An 8856-nucleotide genomic window follows, 5' to 3' on the forward strand; every position below is an offset into this window, starting at 1 on the left:
AGATCATAGTCCTACGTGTTTTAAAGACGATCTTTTACACAATAGCGTACATTTAGTATGGACTAACCAATGTCAGCCCCTTTGTCCTAACACAGATTCTACTATGAAACGAACGCAAAACACTTTTTGTAACTTATTGCTGAAATAAGACATGATAAGTCAATAATTACATTTTTCCTTTGGCAAATAAAAGTAACATTTCTCGCCGTTCACATAACAGATGATATGGACTCATATTTTTTTTCTTTCTGTTATTCATAAGGATTCATTATTAATATTTTCCGATCAGAGTAAATTTCTACCTAATAAAGAAATATGGAAACTGGAGCAAAAAAATACAATTGGATTTTTTGTCAATGAGTTATTTTCTCATCTCAAGATGCGCGAATTCTTTTTGTCGCAAATAGGTTTAAATACAATAATTCCTCAACAAAGCTGCCTAAACTGCTTAAAAACATAAAGTGGTGATGGTTCTGTTTTGTGAATACATTGATTATTTGTATACAACATAGATGTTATAACCAATCTAATGCGACTGAGACACGCCAATACTAACAACACAGATTTACTCATTTCCATTAGAGAAAGTTATAGCGGCGCCTTTCTTTTCCTGCATCTACAGAGAGGATTGTATTCATAAACATTTCTAAGAGGTGACACATCTCATCATTTTTTATTGTAGCCATTTGCATTTCACTATATATATCTATGTGTGTCAGCACTTAATAACATAGATTGAATCAACGCAAAACTGCTAGAAGCTTGTCTACAATTTTCCATAAATGAATCTCGAAGGTATAATATGCATTCTAAATGCATGTCAGCTACTTATTAATGTCAATTAAACTCATTTATCAGTTGGATACTCAGCTAAAAGCTATGAAAGTTCAGTGCAGACTCGTTGGGTATGCGTGCAACAAGGAAGCACTTTGAAGTTTTCCCCATATAATCATATTATGTTGCAAAATATATACACTTTACAAGAAATTTCAAATGTAAAAACAGTTTCTGTGTACTTTTTTAAAAATAATTTTATATCTCAACTTCATTAGCACATATAACACCTAAATGAATTGAAATATTCTCTGCCTGTTTCTGAATTAATTGATTCGTTTTTGCTTAAAGTGCTCTATTTCTTGACGCATTTACACTATTTTGTGCGACATTTTGGTGACAACCAGCGAACAATACAAACTCTGTATGACATTCATTTTGGTGACAAATAGCGAACTATAAAAACTCTGTTTGAAATTCGAGAATACTACATTATGGGTATCAAATGCAAAATAAAATAAAATGTGGATATTCTTCAAACTACCTTAGCTGTATTTGGCAACACCTTTACTTTATTTGGCCTTTTAAACTTTTTTTGGATTCGAGTGTCACTGATGAGTCTTTTGTAGACGAAACTCGCGTCTGACGTAAATACAAAATTTAATCCTGGTATCTTTGATGAGTTTATTTACAACTAATGGGTCGTCATTGATATGTTCATATTCATAAATTTACTGTTTACAAAATTTTTGAATTTTTTAAATGCGAAGGCTTTTCTAACTCAGGAATATATATAACCTCAGCTGTATTTGGCAACACTTTCAGGAATTTTGGTCCTCAATGCATCTATGATGAGTTTATTAATAGTTTAAGTATATATCTTATCTTTAGCTGAGTTAAAAAGACTGTGTTGTGGAGAGTTGTCTCATTGGCAATCATACCACATATTCTTTGTTTTTATCTGCTATTTTTTTTTTGTTTCCTAGTGTTCGTACTGCTTTATATATACGAGTCAACAGTAAACTTTCACGAAGCAGTGCTTATTTGGTGTGAATTCATTTAGAAAATCTGATGATAGAATTCAACGAAATCTATAACACTTAAATGGCCCTTCTTTTAGATAAAATGTGTATGTAACTAAATGTTTTTTTAAAGTGTATAGTAAAAAAAGAGCTTAGTATTCAATGATAAAATTGTAGTCGGTAACATTCTTCTGGGACTTGCATGTCTTGCTCAATATATAATACATATAACTTTAGTTGGAATTTGGAAGTTAGTTCGATTAATATTAAAAATTAACTAGAAAGTATATCTTAAGATTTTATCGCAACAATAAAAGTACGCAATGGTACAAATGCATTAGATGTTTTAATAATTAATACTTTGAAATATTGAACAGACGGTCATTAATCAGTTTTTAATATTGTATTTGAAATTCCGAATAAATTCGTCTAACTGAACAATTTTTGCAGGTTTTGAAGTTTTGATTTACAAAATAATAATAGTCCCCATGACTATGTAAGAAATACTTGTATATGAAACTTTTATTATATATATATAAGAAGATCTGGTATGAGTGCTGAAAAAACAATTCCCCATCCAAGTCACAATTTGTAAAAAAGTAAACCATTATAGGTCAAAGCTCGGCCTTTAGAATGGAGCCTTGAACAGCCAGCTATAAAAAACCGGAAAACGATCAATACAAATCACAGCATATTAACAGAAACGTAAAGGTGTAACACCACTAATTCGGGCCCAGCCAGAAAGCACATACCAGAAAGTAGTATATATTTAACACAAAATAGTTCCTACGCAGGAGTGTAACTTTCAAAATATGTAGAATAGTTTAATAGTTATTTTTGGTATCAAATGAAAGCTGAGGGACTGGTGTCACCGTGATCATTGTAGAACACTTTTGGACTTTCAATTTTGAATATTGAAAAAACTGCACCAAATTTTAAAAAGAGGGTACATTTTATCTGTTTGTCAAATCTGAAATACCTGTTTTGGTACATCCGAAATTCCGGGAACCAGTTCTTTCTTATATGGTAGGTCACATACGAGCAAAATATAGAAGTTTTTTTATCTTACAAAAAATGTAATGAGGAAATACTGAGCTCATAAATAAAGGCAACAGTAGTATACCGCTGCTCGAAAGTAATAAATCGATTGAGAGAAAACAAATCCGGGTTGCGAACTAAAACTGAGTGAAAACGCATCAAATATAAGAGGAAAACAACAAAACAACACAAACACTAAGCGCGACAAAAAACCAAAACGACAATGCAACACACACAGAAACGAACTATAAGATAACAAATGCCATTTTCCTGACTAAGTACAGGAAATTTTAATAAAATAGTGGGTTGAACCTAGTATTTTGGTTAGCTAAACCTCCCGCTTTTATGTCAATGTTAAATATAACACTAGAATGACAACATAACATGACAAGACTACAATACAAATAAATGGAAGAACATTCAGGACAGAGAAATACACAAATTAACAATGCAATAGAACATTACGACATGCTAAGTTATTAAAAGTACCCGGCTTATAATTTAAAACGCTATACGCATGTTTCGTCTACACAAGACTCATTAGTGAAGCATAGGTCAAAATAGTAAAGAAAGACAACCAAACAAAGAAGAAGAGCATCGGTGATCCAAAATTCTAAAAAGTTGTGCCAAATACTGCTAAGGTTATCTGCCTGGGACTGATAACTCAAATTCATAAGTTTGAAGACCAAAATAAATTTCTGGTTGCTTTGATTTCTTTTTTCATTTTGAATCTTAATTGTATAATCTTTTAAATACGTAATATTTAGCTTTTTTTTAATTTTCATTTTTTTTAGTTATTTACTCGTAGGAAAGGAAATTCCAGAATTAAAAAAAAAAAATCTGACACAGATAAATTGTTTACTTTATGCAATGCATACAAATAATAAGACACCATAAATAATAGCCATAAACTAATCACAGAGTGGAAAACAATTATGTTGAAAGTTTACACATCTGCAGTTATCATGCAATTTGTCTTGTGTCAACCTTGATCGGCAGCACGCTTTCATCCCCTTTGGGAACAGAAAAGATAGTTCCAAGTTTATCGAATAATCGAACAGAGGATTTGTTTTCCAAAAGCACGAGATGCATAATTACTGGCACTAAATCACTGATTTGTTTTTACATAGTTTGATGAACTATTTGAACTAATTAAAACTTGTGGTAATTAAAAGTTTAATGCAAAACTTTAAATTTTTTTGTTATTTTTTTAAACTATATATAAATAATTATGCCATAATACCATTCCCGATTAGCAGATACGACGTACATATTTTCAGTATAACAAAATAGGCTTTTTGAAATTTACAATACCAGAACATTTTATTCAGTCTGATAAAAAAATTTAAAATAAAATTTGAATAATAATGCTGAAACAGAACGAAAAATATATAAAACCCCGTATAAGAAAAAATAGGAGAAGAAACGTGCATTGGAGTAACAACGTCAAGGCAAATAGAAAATAAAACGCAGAAACTTTTCAGTCAAGCTTATCATCACTTCAAATAAATTATGGTCACCATCAAATGTTGTAATACTAGATCTAGAGAAATGGTTACCCAATGTGTCACATTTTCACACCAGAATTGATAATTTCCTGAGACCGCGTATAAGTTTGACTAATGTGCAGTATTGAAAGTCTTCAGTTACCCGAATAACGTATTCGTGATTGATTATGTGTTTCTGTGTCATAACGACCATTAATCGATACATTAATAATGGTCGACATTTTGATTTTCCCTCTTAATTCTCATACCTGTATTTCTCGCTTCTTGAAGTTTTCTCTCATATCTATGTATCCAATACCTTTTGTGGTTTAAATCATTAATCTTTGCATTGCTTGAAATAAATTGGTTGAAATCACGTAATAATTTCTTATAAAATGATGATTAAAAAACAAAGTGTTGTTACACATTAGTTTCTTTACATGAAGATATAAATGCACACAAACTGCACAGAAAAGAGAGAAGGTACCAAGGAGGCAGTTAAAACCTGAAGTCTAAAAAAGACGAACTATAGATCATGGTCAAAAGAAAAAGGTTACCTCAGATAATCAATCGTCCAAACAACTTTACACAGAAAACTATATTGAACAACACGAATACAACTAAACATAGTCAACTCGGGTACCCGGATGAATCGTCAGTTTATTTTCTGACAACATAAACGCACAGTAACTTACATTATCCTGAAAATTTATTTGTCACAACTACTTAAATAAACGTTTTTTCTGACTGAGTCCAAAATACAGGTTCAATACACGGTAACGGATGAACATCATAAAATAGAAGGAGATTTTTATCTTTTTATTTGAAATTTTACGCTTTGTACCATATAAAATGTTAAGAATGAACCATTCATGAATTATTTAAACTATTTCAGACGGTGGCATAGCACACGTATTAAAAGGTTTATACATATCTTGATAGTTTATTACTGGCCTTAACTTCGATAAAATAGTCTGATAATTATCAGATTTCTTTATATGGAAGTTAATTAAATGTGAGTTTATGAAGACCATTAATGTCTGACCTGGTAGGTGGTCAAGATACAACTACAGGTCTTGTTGACATTAAACATTTTGGAAAGGTGCTATAGAAGAAACAGATAATACTAAACAAAGACTAATGGCATAAAACATCAAGATTCCTCTTTTCTATTTCAGTTTTATTCTTGGCTTTTCGAGACATATTGGTCATTACTGTCTTTTTATGTTTACAATCAAACTACACAAATGTATTGAAATTTGTATATGCATAATGTTCGTTAACAGTAAATACTGAGTTTGTTTGTTGCAGACGCAATCCCGTGCTCCTTTCTCTTTCTGAGCACCTGCGTTTAACCCTAGAATGTTCATTGATTAAATACATTTCGAGGTTAATACATTTTGTCCAACAAGACAGACGTGGCTGGCTCTAATGAGGTATTGAAAAGTCTAGAATGATTTTTACTGAAATCATAAAATATCCGCCATGTTAACCCCAACACATTTTGTATGTAACAAGTCAAGATTCTGACACTTCATTGGTTTTCGTTGGTTGCTGTATGTCATATCTTTTATGACAATTTATATGTTTTATGTTTAATAATACACCATGCCGCTGGTTTCGCCTTTTTTAATGCTTTTCCACAGCTTGCTATACGGTATGGGTTTGCGTATTGTTCGTTCGTTGGCTCTGGTGGTCGTTTATCTTTTGCAACCATACAGCATCTTCTTTTTTTTATATTGATATTTAAAAGCCGTTAGGGTTCTATGCCAAACGTTCCTTTTTAAGCCCATCATTTGATAATTTAAAAAAAATGCTGTATTTATATATACGCGTTACCCTTTTTGTTTGAATTTTCCTTATGTCTCTCAATTTGGACTTAGACAGTGGATAATATGTGTTCTTCGTTGATATCCGTATATATAAATTGTAAAACTTGCCGTACCCCTGTCCACCCTTTCGCTTTAAATACTTAATGTTTGATACCATTGAGTAAAACATATCTGTCTTTCTCTTTAGTGTCAATTGCTATTTATTTTGAATTGTGACAATTAAAAAATAACAAACGACTTTAGGGTATCTGTTTACAAAAAGAGCTCTGCATGATGTTTTTCAATTCAGTATAGTTGACAAGTAAAGATAGACTTGTATATATAAGAGCAAAACAGCGAAGTGTTTACTATACGATTACAAGTTTCAAATGTGTCCTATGTCAACTAGAAGATACATACTATGGAATTGTTTTGAATTAAAATGTTTGTTTTTGTTTCTAAGTACTTCTCAAGATGTTTATCATTGTAATCTTCACTTGACATTACTTATTTATTTTACAATGATTATATCAAATAATATTATAGTAAAGGTATTTCAAATAACGGACTAAGCAGTTATAACTTGATACCTATAAGGACTATTTATACAGGTACTTAACACGTATTGCGATTCATTGCATTTCTGTTACAGACCTGTTGGGAGCAGAACTATTGTTATATGGTATTCTCTAATCCTACTGAGCCACGGGACTATTTAATCTTTCATTTGTTTTCTCACTGTTCTTTTGAATATACTAGTTAACTTTAAATATCTTTACTACTTATTTTTTTAAAATTTATTAGTACACGGGTACACACAATTAGTGAAACGAGGTATATAGAACTTAGACATTTTTTTTCACTTTTTAGAATAATTATCATCATTATACCAAGTCAGGAATATGAAAATTGTTTTGATTTCGGTCTGTTTTTTTTATACAACCGAGAGTTTGAATTTGTCAGGTTTAATGGACTTTCCCCTGTTTTTAATTTACCTAAGATTTGATATTTTTGTTACACTTGTCACATACTTATAGAAAGCAAGTTAATATGAACTAATGATGCTTTGTACTTGAACAATTTATATCTTCATTTTGTGAATGAAATGAGCGAAAAGTGACACAATAAGCATACAATATTTTTTCTACCAGAACGGTTAAATCATTTTTGCATAAAAGACAGCATAAAGAAATGTATGTAAACACCAACCATACGTATACTAATAGAATGGAAGTATACACCATAAACATAGATTTGAGGTCAGCATATAAAGTATTCAATTATAATGAATTGGCTATACAATATGCCAAACTCGAAACTGTCTAGTCTAAGAGTCTTAAAAGGTAGTGGCGAATAAATATTCTTGCTTTATCTGAACGAATCTAATTAACTTAAAGGAGGCTAATTGTTTTGATCTTGGGTGTAATGGAATTTGTATTTCATTATGCTTCTTTAAACAGTCTGTTAACCAGCAAGAGAAAATGTCTTAATTAGTTAATATATAGTTGTTTGAAAAAGTAAAAAAGGAGTAGCAAAATGCCTTTGAACAGGAAAATTCAGCATTTTGTTTTTATTTCGTCATTTCTTCAATTACTAAGTAATAATCCGTTGTCGAGCTTAAGTCTTGACATACTAGTAACAGGCTTTTCTACAAATAAGTCATTTGTCACCACGATATCTAAGTAGGTGGTCAACAATCTGTAGCTTAACAAGCAACAACCTTACGTACTTTTTTCGCTATTGTTAAGCGCAGCGGCAATAGACACAGACATCTAATAAATTAAATGTTTACAAGCAAGTATCTGTGCGAGTCTAAACAAACTAAGATGTCAAATCTATTTGGCAAAGTTGACCTTAGGTGGATTTTGCTATTATTTTTATGTCTTTTTGTCATTTAACTGTTCATATTCATGTTTAACTTTCAAAACTTCAGCTTTGAGCGTTCCTTATGAAAGTAAATACAGAAAAGCGCTTCGCACGCATAACAATAATTTCATTAGAGTTACTTGAAATTCTTTTCCCAGTGAAATCAAGATCATAGCATTAAATTTCCTGTTCAATTATACATCAAACCATTTAGAACTAACATACTATTCCAATAATTTCTACTTCGTGTATTTTGTTTTGATATGTTCGGTTCCTAAGTCTTTCGCAAAAAATACATGAGATGTTTGATAGGTATGAACAGGTTACTCATTTTCGAAGACGCCAACCATTTAAAATGCTTTATGAACAAATACCCTTGAAATGCTGATAGGCCTTTTCATGATTGTTAATAAGTTTTGTTTATTCCAAGCATAATGTACTTTTTTTTTTAATGACGCTGTGCTGTGCTTTTCTGCTTAAGGAGGCTCGCGGGTATAAGATTTTTAGAAAGAAAAAAACTTTTATTTTACATTACAAATTTAATTAATTACCTTTAGAAGTTGTTACTTTATCATATGGTACAAAAATCATTCCAAAAAAAAACCCAATTCGTGTTGACCCCAGTTGACTTTTGAAATGCCGATAGCATTGAAAAAGCTATAAATTATCTTCCTTTGGTACAAAATGCCATTTTTTGGCATTAAAATTGAAATATCTTTTTTTTTTACTTATCGATGACCTATATTTTTTTATTGTTGTTTTCGAATAAGCTGTACATAAACTAAATAATTGTAAAATTTAGGCGATTTGTGTAATTTCTTTCTTTTTTTATTTCGATATTACCGCTATTTCTCTTAT

This window comes from Mytilus galloprovincialis, chromosome 4 (assembly GCF_965363235.1).
Source record: "Mytilus galloprovincialis chromosome 4, xbMytGall1.hap1.1, whole genome shotgun sequence".
Taxonomy (NCBI): Eukaryota; Metazoa; Mollusca; class Bivalvia; order Mytilida; family Mytilidae; genus Mytilus; species Mytilus galloprovincialis.